Source organism: Panulirus ornatus, chromosome 3 (assembly GCF_036320965.1).
Source record: "Panulirus ornatus isolate Po-2019 chromosome 3, ASM3632096v1, whole genome shotgun sequence".
NCBI lineage: Eukaryota > Metazoa > Arthropoda > Malacostraca > Decapoda > Palinuridae > Panulirus > Panulirus ornatus.
The window spans coordinates 4,899,272-4,916,752 of NC_092226.1; the positions used below are offsets into that span (position 1 = coordinate 4,899,272).

Sequence of the window (17,481 nt, forward strand, 5' to 3'; positions counted from 1 at the left end):
CCTCAGCACTAGGGTGATGCTCTCGGCACTAGGGTGATGTTCTCAGTACTAGGGTGATGCTCTCAGTACTAGGGTGATGTTCTCAGTACTAGGGTGATGTTCTCAGTACTAGGGTGATGTTCTCAGTACTAGGGTGATGTTCTCAGTACTAGGGTGATGTTCTCAGTACTAGGGTGATTGGGCCATCCCCGCTAAGGTGATGTGACCATCTCTTCATCGCTGATGTTCGCTTCTGTACTTATATTATTTTTTTTTTTGGATTTTTTGAAGTGTGTGAGAATATGATCATTCTCTGTTTTGGTATTTTACTTTATTTGATCCTTTTTTCCCGGACCTCGCACCTCTTATAATTGCATTTATTTTATAGTTACATCTTTCACTCTGTTTATCTGTAACTGTGTATTTCATTTTACATCAATTGTTTCTCCGTTCTTCCAAGCATTTATCACACTATTGTATTTTATTATTTTCACTATATTATTTCTCCTTTCATTCACTTATTACGTACACAATGAGTTGTATTTTCATAATTCGTTTATTTTTTTTCAAAGGCTTCATACCTCTCTCATTTTTGTGTATATTTCATTCTTACATCTTTCATTCAGTTTACTTATAAGTTTATATTTGGTTTTCGTTGATCTGTCTTCACTCTTCCAAAAACACTTAACACACTTGATTGTATCATTCCATCTTGTTCTTCCATCTTTCACTCAGTTTACTTATAACTAAACATTTATTTTTTTATCGGTGTTTTCAGTCACTTTCGGGTATTCACTATACTTAATGCTATTATTTTCCTATTATTAATTTTTTCTAAAGTTTCTCATTCACTCTTAAATGTTCATTATCCTTAACATTAATTTCCACTTAATTATCCACGCATTAGATACAAACTTTCATATATATATTTTTTTTTATCTTTTTAATTTTTACATACAACTTATGCCAGTCACTTTCAGTCTTGTCTCTGTTGCTTCTCATTTTACAACAAACATTCAATTACATTTACGAATTGTTATCGTTTTTCCCACCCATTCATCAATTATTCATTTTCACTCCCACTTTCACTCCTATTTTATTTTTCTTAAGCTTTGTTCTACCGTTAACTGTCATACACACACACGTTATTTTGACAATTTCTTTTTTTTTTTCCAATGTGATTTTTTTTTTTAACACTTTTTGTATTTCATATTTTCTCCCAACTCTTCATCATGCAGCTGGTCAACCCTTTCATCTTGAATTTCATTTTGTTGTCTTTGTATTGGATTCTCTCCCTTTTCACACTCGCGTTGTTTATCTTGTCCTTTCATTCATCATCTGTCGATCTATTCATTACTCCATCCACCTCAGATTTCATTCATCTGATTCTCTTCACCTCCACATACGATCTCTTCCTTCTTCACTCTGACTTTCCTTCTTAATTCTTACATCAATTATTTCTCATTCTATCACTGTTATTCTTCGTAATCTCCTTCACTGACACCACTTACTCTTCGCTACTATTATTGTATGTCTTTATATTCTTTTTTTTCCATTATTCTGTTTACTTTATGGTTCCCTGGATCCACGTTCCCTTTCATTCTGTATTGACTAAGCTTCATTCACGCTCTCTCTCTCTCTCTCTCTCTCTCTCTCTCTCTCTCTCTCTCTCTCTCTCTCTCTCTCTCTCTCTCTCTCTACGCTCTCTCTCTACGCTCTCTCTCTCTATCTACTCTCTCTCTCTCTCTACTCTACTCTCTACTCTCCCGACTCTCTCACGCTTCATTCATCCCTTCTCTCGTCCTCCTACTTCACCCATGAACTAACCACCTCTGTCTTACCGAACACCTGTCTCTTCCTTGATAATTCTTTCCTGTATGATCTTCCTCAACACCCACCCTCCCTTTTCAGCCCAGCATCCATCTCGGTTAATCCCATTCGTGTAATTCCTTCCGTGACCTTTTTGTATTTTTTTCTTCTCTAACTTCCTTTGCCCCAAGCTTTCATTCGTTTCTTTCATTCCCCCTTTCGACCTATGATTACGCACTCTTAAGCTCCAGCTACCTCTTCTTTCATCCACCTCTTTGCTAAATAGCCCCCGTATCTTTCATTCTTCATTCGCGCCCCCTTCTTTCATTACTATGATCTTCCTTTCTACCTACATCCGCACGTCTTTTCCACCGGCCTTCACTCATCTATCATCCTTCTTTTTCTTTCAACATAATCATCTCTGTTCGTTTCATTCATTCTGCATTCGATTCCTAAGTAGTCTTACTTCTGTTATTTTTCACCTACGCACAACTTTCTAACTTTCCATTCACCTCTTCTTACTGTTCTATGGTCTTTCTTTCCTTCACCTGTGTTCTGGCGTATTTCATTCAGCAATCACCTCTTCTATCATTTTTGTGTTTACTATCTTATCACTAAATACGCTCCAATCCCTCCCTATGTTTCATTCTTTCCTCTTTATCTTTCTACTTTCATTTTCGTTTTCTTTCACTCTGCATTCATCTCCTCTCTCACATACTCCGGTTTCTTCTAATGCTTTCATAAAATTGTTCTTAACCTTCATTTCATTCTTCTTTCACTACTGTCTCCCTCAACTTTAAAAAATTTCATTATTTTTCACTCATTCTCTCGTTGGCCATTTTCATTCTCTCTCTCTCTTTCTCTTTCATCCTAGTATTCTCTCTCTCTCTCTCTCTCTCTCTCTCTCTCTCTCTCTCTCTCTCTCTCTCTCTCTCTCTCTGTCTCTCAGTGTGTTCATACCAGGCTCTCGGCTCCAAAAATCTGGCACTTAACTCCATCACCTTAAACTCACCTACACTATTTTTTTGGATTTTTTGTCTTGTCTCACTGTTATGGTTTATTAGGATTTTATCATTTATATTTTGTTTTTGTGTTTTTAGGAAAAAAGTGTATATTATTTTTTTTTTTTTTAGAAATGCTATACTTGGCAACCTTCCTCTCTAGAACAAAGATGGACTCCAGAATGATGCAGGAGCAACCAGTGTTACCAGCGCGGGCGACACACACCCCCACCTTCGTTAAGAATTGAATCCATTTTTCTTTTCAAAATACTGACATTTTACATATTCTAGTGTCATAACTGATTTAGACTAGGTGATTGAACTAAGGGGTGGACAATGCGTAATCTTAACGGGTTTAAGGGGGGGTTGGGGGAGGGTTGTCAATCCAACGGACTGCTGGTTGGGTGGGTGGGGGGATGAGAGAGAGAGGGGGTGGTCGTACCACGAGGGTCTGGCAACACTAGAAGCAACGGTCTTAAAGCTGAGCCAGCGAGCTGCTGCAGCCAGTGTATCACAGCGGAGGCAGGTACTTACACCGCCGCCGCTGCTGCTGCTGCTGTTTCTGCTGCTGCTGCTGCTGCTACTGCTGTTTCACTTTTTGTTTCACCTCGGGTCCCGCAAGGCCCTTCAGTTTTGTTTTTTTTTTTTCGCTCTGTACAGTGCAGTAATCCTTACGGTAAATGCTTCACGAACGCACATACACAAGGAATGGACTTCAGTTAAAAGTCTCCCCCTCTCGATGGTCGAAGCCAGCCACTAACATTTAATATTTTGCATTTTGTTGTATGTTTTCAACGTCGTCTCTTTCTCATAACTACTCACAGATGGGTCGTTTCTGCTCACGCTTTTGCTTCTTCAGCTTATCAGCATCATTTTCAAAAAGGACTAAAACGAAAATTCTCTCTCTCTCTCTCTCTCTCTCTCTCTCTCTCTCTCTCTCTCTCTCTCTCTCTCTCTCTCTCTCTCTCTCTCGTACCAAACTCTCTCGAGTGTTCTGGGAAAATTGAGCAAGGTCCAAACTTAACTGTTCCTCCTGTTCCATCTGTTCCACCTCCAGGACCTTGACCACTGTGCCACGTTCCCTCCTGTGCCCCCCCACCCCTTCCCCCTCTCTCCAGCCACCAGCCCACGTCCCTCCCTCCCTCCGTTAACCATACCTCAACGCTACAAAAGTGGAAAATAATTATAGCCTATCTTAAACCTCACCTGGAGAGTCCGATATACAAGTCCCTTCTCTGCCCAGCCTTCCCCCCTCAACACCTCTTCTCCAGCCTCTCTTGTTCCCTAATGTCCACCTTTTCCTCTGCCTCTCTTTCTCCCTGTCCACCTTCTGCCTCTCTTTCTCCCTGTCCACCTTCTGCCTCTCTTTCTCCCAATCCCTCACCTGCCTCTCTTTTTCCTTGTACTGCTCCTTCTGCCTCTCTTACTTCCTGTCTTTCACCTCTGCCTCTCTTTCTCCCTGTCCCTCACCTTCCTCTCTCTTTCTCCCTGTCTTTCACCTGCCTCTCTTTCTCCCTGTCCTTTACCTCAGCCTCTCTTCATACAAATACGTCTTCCCTCCCCTCCTGCCACTCCCTACCACCCACCTCCCTCCCATAAGAATCAATAGAGTGACCTTGAAAGACGTCAAATGCCGGTCAGTTCGCCTCCTCTCTCTTGATCCTCCTACTCTCATAGTCAAGGTTCGTAGGGGGGAAACCAGAAGGCTCAGAATGAATGTGAAAGAAGGCTTTAAGAGTTCTCCAAAGGTAAAGGTTTAAAGAGGAATGTTAAGGTTCTAAGCCACACGGGCGGAAGGTAGAATTATGTTTCGAGTGAACAATAATTAAATAGTTAAGGGGAATGTCTGTTGAAAGACACTAGGAGAAAGCATCTTTTAGGGGAGAGCACAAGAAATATTAGGTAAGGGAATCTTTTAAAGTAACCACAGTAGAGATGACAAATTTAAGAGGATAGCCACCAAAGCAAGGAAACTTGATTTTAAGAGTTAAGTAAAACAAAATTCTGTGGGAAAATTTGAGACTAAAGTAATGAAACGTCGACATTAAATAATGAAGAGTAATGAAGACATCAAGTGCAATAGTAAATCAAAATCAATAAAGTCCAAATATATATTCTATTGCTTTACTGCGGAGCTCCAAACTGTCGTAAGTTTTGCATTCTCTTGTCTTTCCTTAGAGGTAATTGGGGTTTGGTCCCTGCTTTCTGTGTCCGTAACCAATCCATCTTGATTCAAGGAAAAGCATACCACTGACCAGTTACTTTACACTTGATATATCCAAGTAAGATCAAAGTAGAAGAGGTGAGCTGAAACCCATCACTGTCCTTCCTACACTAATTCAAAAAAGACTATATTACAAAAATTCAAATACCACCCTGAAAATTTCCATATCTACTGTTCTAGATTCTAGCATCCCTTTCGAATTTATTGATTAAGGGGAAAAAATTACGTAGAGTATAAGAAAAAGTATTGTTTAAAATACGATTAAATTTTCAATCGAGCGCATGTTCAACCTGTTAGTCCCATTCATTTTCTTATGTCTATGGCAGTCTGACTCCAAGTTTACATTTCTCATTCATTAGTATCTAACTTTCAAACTTGATATGTTTAACATTGTTTCCCATTGCAATACAATCTCTACATTTTTCATAACATGAATCCTCTTTCCTTCTACACAACATGGTTTTTACTCCATTTCAGTCAAAAAAAAATAATGTCGTTCAATCAATAACTCTTCCTCAGCCACCATGTTTCTCTTTTCTCATAATCACAGTTTCCTCCATGCTTGAGTTACGCTTGATCTACTCAAATGCAAATCTCTAATTTACCTAAGAATTTCTACCTATGGTTCTCCGTGTTCTGTCCGTCAGTACACACAACAAAATGCAAAATGATAAATGACTCTCCCAAACATATTGAGAAGAGGGGAGACTCTCTTCTTTCCATGAATAGTTTCCGTTCATCACTTCGACTGGTGTTTGGTTAACCTTCTCGTGTGTGTGTCCTTCAACCTTGCCACATAATTTACTGAAAGTCTGAGCCTCAATAACCACTACGCAAGGTTACCCGCGAGGTAATCCAAATTATCCACTATAATCTCCGCAACGGGATAATTCTTTTTTTTTAGGATCATAGAAGTCAAATATCTGGAGCATCGCAAATTATCTAGCATAATTATTATTAGCTAGAGACTCGACATTCGTCCATGTTTTCCCTGTATGGTGACGTTCATATACTCGTCTTAACCCTCTTTTATTTCTCTCTCTCTCTCTTTCTCTTTCTCTCTCCTTTGTTTTTCTCGTTATTTTCATGACTCATCTTTCGCCAGTTACATTCTTTCCCCCAATACTTGATCTACAGGGCAAACATTTACCTTAAAGCAACAGCACTTTACACTCGAAACAAAAAAATAAAAAAAAAAAGAGAGTTGAACTACCCTATCTCCTATGGTCTAACAAAGTCTAACATTTTTACTATACTTTTTTTCTTCTAAGACTATACCAGCAACTATAGGCCTAAGACTGTGTTTCATAAAGTATTATTAACCTCGAGACATAGTAGGCAATAAGACTTACAGAAAACGGACTTAGGGCCTACAAAGCTGGCTTGACCTTGGTTTAATGATCGTATGTGTCAGCCTTGGGTTATATATGTAGGCGTCGCTCGCGCATATGTAGCAAGATGAATACTTTAGCCTGCTTTGGCTATATGGATCATGTACGTTTGAAATACACAAGAAATGGATATACTCATTCAATGAAATGTAATTTTTTCCTTCAGTAAAGATTATTTAAACATACGATGGAAACTTCTAATAATTCAATTTATGGTGACTATTTTGTATAGAAAAAATATATGAACTGATCATTAAAACAGGCTATGTCATGAACATTCATCTTGGTGAACTGTCTTTACTATCTTTACTATTCATTGGTACTGAAATGTTTAAGTTCATATTTTCTGTACAGCATCTGGCGTCATGACACATCTCGCTGATATCCTGTATCGAAAACTAGATTATTTACTTGCGCTTAAAAAAAATCATATCGTTTCATTGTGAATTACTGATATTAATTTTTTTTTTCTTCTCCTCAGTACACTGTTCGTAATTATTCTAAGTAAATCAAATTTCATTAATTTGTCACAATTTCCATGATCCAAAAGTTTCGGTCTTCAGTTAGAACTTTGAACATTTCAATCCATTTGCATTTTTACCGTTTAAAATTACCGATTTACACTATAAAGTACCACTAACTTCTATTTATTATTCACATTCAGTCGTCGTTAAGTGAATAATTTTTTTCCCAAAAAAACAAACAACACATAAACTTTATCATTAGTTAAATCTACCTTTATCTTACATCAATCTACTCTTACTAATTCCTTGCATCACTTTCTTCTTGTCGACCATTGTCTGTGTAATACCTTTTACGAACTTTCTTGCCCAAAACTATATATACAAGTTTCCTTAAAAGTCTAAGTTTACAGTACACTAACGTTCTTAAAATTCTCACTCAAGCAGTCTTCATATTGTTGGCACTTTCGATAATCATAATCAGGTCTTGATTTGCATACGGGAATGCAGTGATACATTCTCGATACGCAACTCTTTAAAACTCAAATAAAACCATATGTTCACTCTTAAGATAACTCTTCCTTGACACTTCATTGAAAGAATGATTGGCACATTGATTATATCTCCATCATTGTTCTGTCACATCATTTATGTGTCTAACATCTTTACCATATATACTGACTTGGGGCTATTCATTATCATATCTACTGACTTGGGATTATTTCATTATCAAAAGATTGTACATTTGTATTTACGACGCATTCGTATTTATCTATGTTAACGAATCTCCTTGCAAAATTTCTCTGCCAACTTGATTTTAATCCAAGGCTAAATCTCCTCTTCCATGGTATTAACCATCGACACAATTGAAGCACTTTTCCCTTATATCCATATTAATTTCCATAAACTTACTTCCAAGATGAACCCATTCCAGTTGTTTTTAAGTTCGATATACGTTGACGATCTTCAACTGTTCTGACTAACCTCTTTGCACTGAATCGCTTCTTCACTATGTGTCTTCAAGTTCCGTTTCTAGTGAACACTTGAGAACATGTTCCAGCATTACGATACCTACCAAATGAATCTTCTATGTCTTTAAAAAAAAAAAAAATGTCTGTCTCATTCTAATGTCTTATGTAAGAGAATATTCATATCTGATTGTCCATACATTCCCTTTTATCAACTCCTTTGCTGTTACGCGTTTGTACATGCCATTTCTGATGCTCCTAATGGCTGGTTTTTTGGGTCCAACATCTCGATGTAACACTCCTTATGGCTAGTGTGTCTTTATGAAATACCTGCTCGTTGTAACACTGCCACTGGTTGGTTTATGTGGTTCTGTATACCAGCTACAAGTCAAACTCAAAATCTCTTGTGTTATGTATGATTTATGAAATACCAGTTCGATGTCACATACCCAATGGTTTATCTGGTCTACGCATGCCAGTTCGTTGCCAAACTCCGACTGGTAGGTTTAGGTCTGGTTCATCAATACCATCTGGTTGTCACACGCCTAGTGGCTGGTTTATGTCTTGAGTCACGTGTACTGCTAGATTACGTCTGATTTATATATATGTTTCTTTTCATTACACTCCTGTCTGGTTTATGTATGCTTCTCACACACTTTCTGGCTGGTTTAAGTGTGTTTGCCAGCTCGATGTCATACTCCTATTGGCTGGTTTATGCTCTGGTTTATGCTTGATTTTCGTACCCCAGATCCTTGACACTAATCATACTGTTTTAGGTCCGATTAGTTAATATCATCCTTATGTTATATTCTATATGGTTGATTTATGTCTGATTAGTTAATATCATCCTTAAGTTATACTCTGCATGGTTGATTTATGTCTGATTTGTTAATATCATCCTTGTATTATATACTCTGTATGGTTGTTTTCTGTCTGATTAGTTAATATCATCCTTACGTTATATTCTGTATGGTTGTTTTCTGTCTGATTAGTTAATATCATCCTTACGTTATACTCTGTATGGTTGTTTTCTGTCTGATTAGTTAATATCATCCTTACGTTATACTCTGTATGGTTTGGTTTATTTGATATATTTATTCCAACTTGGTCACACTCCTTATGACTATTCTATGTCTGATTCACATGTAACAGATTAACACATTTTTCATCTTAAGTCGTTGTCTCACTCCTTTTGGCTGGTTTAGGTCTGTTTTATGTATACTTGGTCGTTGCCACACTACTTACAGCAGTTCGTTCTCATTCTCCTCCTGGTTGGTTTACGTCGGGTTTAAGTCTGCCAGCTTGATGATATACTTCTTTGGGCGGGTTTATGTCTGATTTATGTTAGCCAGCTCGATGTCATACTCCTAATGGCTGTTTTATGTCTGATTTGATTATGCCAGCTCGTTGTCAACCTTCTAATGTCTGGTTTATTTGTCCAATTCGTTGTCACACTCGTTTTGTCTGGTTTATGTCTGCTCTACGTATACTTGCTCGCCGTCACTCTCATATTAGCTGGTTTATGTCTGATTTATGCCTCCCAGCTCGATGTCACACTCATGGTTTACATTTGATTTATGTATGACGTCTCGATGTCAAACTCCTATTCGCTGGTTTGCGTCTGTTTTATGTAGGCCACTTCGTTGTCACATTTCTATTGTCTGGTTTATGTATGCCAGCTCGATGTCATACTCCTGTTGGCTGGTTTAATGTCTGATTTATGTATGCCACTTTGTTGTTTCATTTCATGTGTCTGGTTTATGTTTGATCTGTCTATGCCAGCTGGTTTATGTTTGGCTGTTCGAGGTCACACTTCTGTTCTCTGATTAGGTCGTGTTTCTCGCTCAGCTTTTGACGTTACAGTCGAAATATCTTTACTTGTGTCCAAAATGTCGTTCCTGCTCGCACATCTTCCGTCTCCTTTTTCTCTCTTTTTACATTAATCATCTCCTTTGTTTGGTCGATACTTCAGACTGGTTGGTGTATGGCCACACGATGTGTTGAAGATTCCCGAATGTGTTTTACGTGTTGAGTGTCCGCAAACTCTTGATGGTTGGTTTCACCTCATGTGGTAAGTTATGTGCCCAAAATTACTTCTACCAATTCGATATATCCCTCTAATAGGCTGGTTTATGTAGAAAATGTGTGTGTGTGTGTGTGTGTGTGTGTGTGTGTGTGTGTGTGTGTGTGTGTGTGTGTGGTGTTGCACTTCATCTGTTACTCCATACGGATCTTCAAATCTATTAGTCCTGTTGCCTGTCCAATGTATTATGTTTACGTCCTCTTATGTTTTTGTTTCAACCGTACTCTACGTGTATGTTACGTGTGGCATAAGTGTATACTCTCAAACATGTCACTTCCCGATAGCTTCCTCAGTCTGCACTTTATCTACATGTCTGGAGTACTTCCCATTTCAATGGCATACTTTAAATACTCGATCTATATCTTTCGTCCCTGATTTGTGTCTGGGATTCATTCACCAGATGATTATCCTCGTAAAATGCTGTTCCTGAATTCTCGTTTATGGTTTATACTATAATATTTCTCTTCACTCATAACTCTATTCCTCACTATCTCGATGTTACACTCATAGCCTCATATTCTGCGTTTTATGATTTTACGTTCACAGCCCCCTGAACAAAATGTATTGGTCGATGTTTTATTTCGTTACGTTTCATAAACCCATCTCATCATTGTTACCTGTCATTTACATTAAAGTATTCGATGTTTCGTTGTTTCAAAAATCTGTATCTTTTTTTGCTTTTCATCATCATTATTAACGTATACTCGCTATTTCCCTCTCGAACTGATTCGCTTACACAAAAGATTTTCATTACTGTTTTAGTACCTGTAGACTGCACACTCATTCTCACATCAATATCAACATATATTCAAAAAATTTTGAAAATTTCTCGTATCCCAAACCTCTTCTTTCATTTTCAAACTTTGACATATCAATACGTTGTTGCCTTGCACTTGTTGTTATATCTTTTTCAAATTTCTTTCCAGTTCTGTGGTACTCCTGAACCAATTTGGTAATACTGTAAATAATATGCGTATGTCCCCAATGTGTATTTCTTTGTCTTTAAATGAGCAAACTTTGTCATCTGAGTATTTCAATCCTTAACAAAAAATTTTACGTCATTTTTTTCTCTACTGTGTGATGGAATCAAACACAATCTCCTCGTACGTTGAGCAAAAAAGCATAGCTTCTCTCCCTGCCCTTTTAAAAGCATGCATGTTGTACCCATATCCCATTTCGTTACAAATGTTACCATCAATAAATCCATCAAAATCAGGCGTTACAGACATCCAACTTTGACTCAAGTAATTGACTGATCTTTCACTTACGTTGGTACAAATCCCTGCTGAACATCTTTACATTTCCAAAACACATAAACAAACGTAAACAATCCACACGATATTTTCTTGTCTCGGGTCGACTGTCCAATTCAACTCTTAATCAAATCTTGGCGACCTGCACACTCTAGTACCATCGTTTGTAATTGTTGGATTCATTGGCAATCACTTGCTGAACGGTAATAAAGCCAGTAATCGTAACAAACCAAACAAGAACAAACAAAACAAAAATAACATCCCAGTTCACGCGCACGATGCAATAGACAAACAAATTGACACGGATCTTAATTGGAATACGCTCTTCATCCTGACAATGTCCTGCTTGAATTTAAATTAATTACTTTACCAGTATTCATCCTTTATTTTCGTAAAGAAATTAGAAAAAAAAAATCCTTCCGTTTATAATAACTAACATGAAAATTATGAAAGTAAATACCCTGTTATATATTATAATGGGCGCCACTAAATAATGATTTTTTTTTGTTTATTTTTTTTTCTTCTTAAATATTGGGTGTAATCAGTCAGTGTTCTTTGGCATCACTTCACAGATTGTCTTGCAGGCCTCCACACGCGTACTTCTATTATTTGTAGACTAATTGGATTTTACAACCAAATCTACCAAGAAAATGTCATTCATGCACACAGTTTTTCTTTGGTTTCAAAACTAACAACAGTCGCGAATTGGTCATTCTGGTTTTCACCTACAACACACCTATTTATTCCATGGCTCAGGCTTATCAATACGGTCACCAAGAAGGTATGAATTATTCATCAAAACGATCATTTCCCTTGTTATACTCAGCCTTTTCTCATTCAAATTTAAGATTTTCATGATTGTAACAAATTGAAAAAAAAAATCCAAGTAACGAAATAAAAACTTAAAATTTTTCTTTTGTCAATCAAAAATTCATATACAAAAACTACATAAAAAGCTTGATAGATCTATTGTGGTCGAAAGCTGTGGCAAAAGTACATACTTTGCTACGGTAATTCTTTACATCAACGTCGACATCTTATCTATGGTTAGTTTTTGACAGAATTCCACATAATGTTATTTTATTAGAATATATACATGAAGGTAAGAGTATGTGAAGCCCGCGTGTTTATTAACTGAAATATGGAGGAAATTCTCAGTACGGCAGTCAGCGTGCTTGTCAACAATTCACTATGGTGATAAGTCACACAGGACAAAATTTTGACTAAGAGCGACACAAAACCAAACAAACCTAATCTAACCCAAAAATAATAATAATGATGATCTAAAACTGTTAGGTTAGGATGGTTTGGTTTTTCTTGTGTTGTTCTATCATAATTCCGTCCTCTGTGACATCAGCACAGCGCTGGAGGACAAGCTAGCGAAATGCCGTGTCCAAAAATCTCCCCCAATATTTTACTGTGTACACTTTTATAAAAACGTTATCTCCTTTTTTTTCCTTCGGGTATATTCATTCTATTACTACAATAATATTTTTTTAAGAAGTTCCCTCAAAACACAACCGAAACAAGGTATCGCTGCTATGATAAACAATTACTATGATTAATCGAAGAAATTACATTACCTTGCTACATACTTCGACCACAAAATTTGGATCAAGCGTACCGGCCCTTCGCCAGGTCAGCAGTAAAATTATACGTAAATTACTAATGAAAAACTAATGAAAAGTTAGTTTTTATCCCGGTAAATGACAGTAGTTTAATTTTTTTAAGAAAAAATAAAAACTAAGAGTTTAGAAATTAAAAAAGGATAAAGAAATATGGTGACTTTCCGAAACAATTCTTCTAGTAAACTCACCTACAAGCAGTATTCATATCTGCTTGGTAACCGTACAGATAAAGACTTCCCTAGTCCACATCAAAACCTTCCCACGCTCATTAATATATAACTCTTCACTAACTCTTTCTTCTCGTACAGAAAATTGATACATATATAGAAAAAAAAGATGAATGAATCATCATACGTCAACACAATTATTATCTTTCGGTCTACTTTCATTCAGGACTTTGATGCTCCTTGCGGTTACTACGCCATCACAACAAATTAGTCCACTGGAAAATACAAAAAGAAAAAGAAATAGGATATGACTACTGGTAATTATCGTCTAAGCAGCAGCAGCAGCTGAGTTCAAAAAAAAAAACGCTGAAACAGACTTCAGGTTAATGTGTGAAATATGCCCCCATTTGTCGGCTCAAAGGTTAACCAGCTTAGAACAGTCCTCACCTTCCTGTGTGATATATGGCCACTCTCTTTTTCATTTTAGATTTGGGAGAGCAGGGATGAAAATTTTCATGAACAAAGAAGAAGGTATCGATTATATATGAGCATACTCTCGAAGAGGCTAAATGAGGAGAGAGAATATCCTGCACTGAACATGAAATTATGGTTTGTACAGCACGTAGTAATCCAGAGACGAATGAAGAACTTTTGTACACACTAGCACATCATCGTTGTGAATTGCGACGCCCACAGAGACAGAGAGTAAGACTAAAGAACCTCTACAAGTTACTGACGTCATCTGCTATAGAGAAATATCAAAAAAAAAGAAAAAAACAACCGAGGGCGCCAAATGGAAGATGACGGTTAAGAGGACTTGATAACCCAGAACTGGGAAATCAGAAGAGAAAAAGGTGTCTCGCGCTGAGCTGGCAACGGTGGGGGGGCGGTCGGTGGGCTGATGTTAACACTGGAAGGCTGGGATGTTCCAGCTGGTTACCATTCCTTAATAACTAATTATGAAGAAAAAAAAAACGAAGCCACATCCTTAAAGCTACGTCAAATAATACAAGAAAAGAGGGAAGACAAAACAAGTTTAAGCTATGTAAGGTTCACAAAAAAAAAAGAGAAAAAAGATATCCTTAAAGCTAAATATTTTTTGAGGGACGAGGTAAGCAAGCGATATCAAGTCATGGGGCGCGGTGGGGGAGGGGAAGAAAAATGGCTCTTTTTTTTTTATACTGGAAAATGAACCTTTCTTTTTCCCGAGTTTTGACTTTTCTTATTGCTCACGACGCCGTCTGCTTTATAAATTACATAGTTTTATCATACGAATATTATAATACTTAATAAAAGACAATATTCCTCATGTCTCTGACGGGGAACTATATGAATGTCATCTCAAGTTACTGATCATGAAGGAAAGAAAGTATAGTAATATTCCTCGTACTTCACACAAGACTTATTTAGCCAATTAAGTCTTATTCAACTCGCTTACCCTAAACGTTCACGCTGTTACTCAATGTCCAATAGTTCAACCCCTCAGGAGACTTGAGGACTAATGTCTTAAATTTCCTCGGTATATTTAAGAAGACAACACCACTGTTCTTGGGTTCTGATGCTCACAGCCACATAAGTATCGCAGAAGCTGCAGTTTCTATTGTTTCCTGACCACGTTCGTGGTATTCGACGTCTCACAACTTTTCATCATGTATTTGGTCACGTTCTTTCTCTCCGTTCACGCATGTATATGTATAAATATGTATGTATATTAGTCTGTTGTTCTTAACGGCGTTGGAACGAGTTCTTCCTGCTCTTTAGCCGTTTTCGGTTGTACGAACTCATGACTAGAATCGACTTACGATTTTTTTCATTTTCTTGATATGTTTCTTGTTGACTGAATTAATATTACTTCCTGGAGTGTTAGGTGTTTATTCCCACAAAAGTTTATGTCTCCGATTGATCACATAATACGTCTTCTTCAGCGCAATCTGGTTCGCTTTTTTTAAAAGTCCCTCTGGCTATACATCCCAAAGTATCCCCTTAAAATGTCACATTCACTTTACACGAAGCACCACATTCACGGAAAAAACAAGCAAGGAAGGAAGGAAGGAAGATAGGATTGTGGGGGGGAAAGGAATATAACAAATCAACTAGCACCTACGATATGCGATGGACTTAAAAAATGTACGAAGAGGCTCTTACTTGCCACGAAGGTCCTGCCGTCCGCGGGTCAACACAGGCGGGAGGATCTTGGTGGACGATCGCGCGCTCTGCCTGCACAGCTTTAACATCATCAGAGAATAAGGAAGGTTCGGTTTGGCGTCATCTAGAAGCTCGACAGCCAGAGACACAGAGAGATCTATGACAGTCGATTATGGCAAAAGACGTTCTTTCTAGACATACCAGGAGAGGATAGAGAGTCTTCTAGTCTCCTGGCACCTCTAGAACTAGTTAGACTAGGGTGGTGGATGAATGGGAAGGAAGAGGAAGAGTAGGGTCATAAAGCCTGGGGGCTACGAGCTCTCTAGATCACGCCTTGTTCATCTAAGTCCAAATTTGTGGAACTAACTTCGCTAGTTAGAATTCCAGGCCACATCACAACGCCCGGTACGAACCGTCAAAACTTTGTGCGAGGGACTCTGGTTTGTTGCGCTTCAGAATGTGCGTTTTTGGTAGTCACTCCGGTCTCGTCCGAGAGACACTCAGAGGGAGAGACACTCAGCATCCACTCTCACCGGATGACACACTCGCTACGTGCACTCGAGAGACGCCGGATTTGGAAACACTCGTGCACTCATGGCAAGACGTTAGTATAGGAGGTACTCAACACCCACTCATACTGGAGGACACACTTCCCTCACGCACGCACTCCACTTCAGGCCAAGCAATATCCTGAAGGCAATCAGATAGAAGAAATCCGCGGCCAAAGAAATGAACAAAAATCATCCATTTAACGTATCTTGCTCTCCTTGAAAATATATACAAATATCGACATGTACAATCACAGAGGTAATCAAATGCAATCACAGATGTTAACAAATACAATCCTAAATGTAGAGAGAGGAAAAAAGATATTTAATATACATGTATGCCTCCAGAATATTGCCTTGCCTGAGTACACACACCAGAGTATAAGGATGCTGAGTGTGCAGATGAACCCATCATTATGTGACTATCTCTTACACGAGGCCCAGAAAGTCATCGGTAACACCATGGTCTAACTTCTATTTTTTATCTTATTCACAAACTCAGGTTGACTTAGCTTAACAAAGATTTAGAGGTATACGTCTATCGACCACAGAGCCCAAATTGTTGGCCTTAAATCTAACTTACGACCTAAGCTTTAAAGTTACCTTACAGCTAACTTAAGATTTAGCTCAGCAACCGGGGTTTTAAAGTTTTCCTTTTTTTTTATCTTTTTTTTTTTCCTTTTTATTTTAAGTTATCCGAGAATCTGTTGGTTCACTGGTTAACCAGTAAGTACGATACTCCTTTCGAGATTATCCAAATCGTGTGCGGGTTCAGGATGGCCCCGAAAACACAAGTCTTAGATCGTATCCCATTTTCTTTTTCGGAGGCCAACCCGCGCGCGCGCGCGTAGCTCCTACCTCGATCAAGTACTAACTCTACCACCCCAGAGCTATTATTACTTTAGTTCTTAACAACTACTTACTTATAATTTACTTAAATCTAAGAGTTGTGACTCCCACCATATGCCGCGAGCAATAGGTGTGAAGGCACGGTTAATTACTGATAAAACTCCATAAAGCTGTTTTTTGTCTAACTTTTGAGCAAGCTCCGCTCGCTTCGTCCTCACTTCGCCCTCCTAACATAGCATGTTAATCGTCCATATCCGTCTTGCTTGTATCTATCTATGTGAAAATCAATGTTAAATCCCTGTTAAAAATTTTTTTTTTTTACACTTATCATAATCCACAATTCATGAATTAGTCAAAATCCAAGAGTATTATTCTCATTGTAAATATTTTTCTTTGGTTGTATGAATTTTATTATAATTTACGATAGACTCGAGTAAAGCGATCGACAACATTTCTCCCATTACGATCCAAGTTTATATACTCTATGGAGGTTTATAGGAAATGTATTGTTTCTCAATTTTCAAGTGTGGTTATATCAACGCTTAGGTGATCATACTCATGAACAATGCTGTTAATAATAACAATAATCCATTAAGTTGTTGATAATACTGATGGCATTATTTCCACAAAAAACAACAATATTGCTCCAATCATTTTCAAACACACTTACTTTGTGGGGAACCATCTACGAAAATTTTCATTTTCGAGATCTTTTTTTTTATATATATATATTACGTGGTAAAGATTATACATCACTTCGCAATGAGTTCACACCCGCAAAGCAATTTCTTTTTGGTAAAAAAAAGAAAAAAAAAAACAATTTCTCCACATTGTGCGTTAAGTTGGCGGGGTATATGGCGAGAACCACAATCTATCTATATATATATGTATTTTTGTATTTTGTATTTTCTGAAATATATATGAATATATATATTCATTATTGGGAAATATATATAGTTCTTGGCGGATAAACAT

General features: G+C 37.7%; 1 protein-coding gene across 1 annotated transcript in view; it reads right to left on the minus strand.

Moving 5' to 3' along the window:
* The window catches only part of heca (hdc homolog, cell cycle regulator), a 188,422-nt gene that overhangs the window by 38,759 nt on the left and 132,182 nt on the right, over nt 1–17,481 (minus strand). Inside the window, exon 6 of the mRNA XM_071683023.1 lies at nt 1–17,481. This exon is cut by the window's left edge and continues 38,759 nt beyond it; it is cut by the window's right edge and continues 18,644 nt beyond it. The gene's annotated coding sequence lies outside the window, so the exon portion shown is untranslated.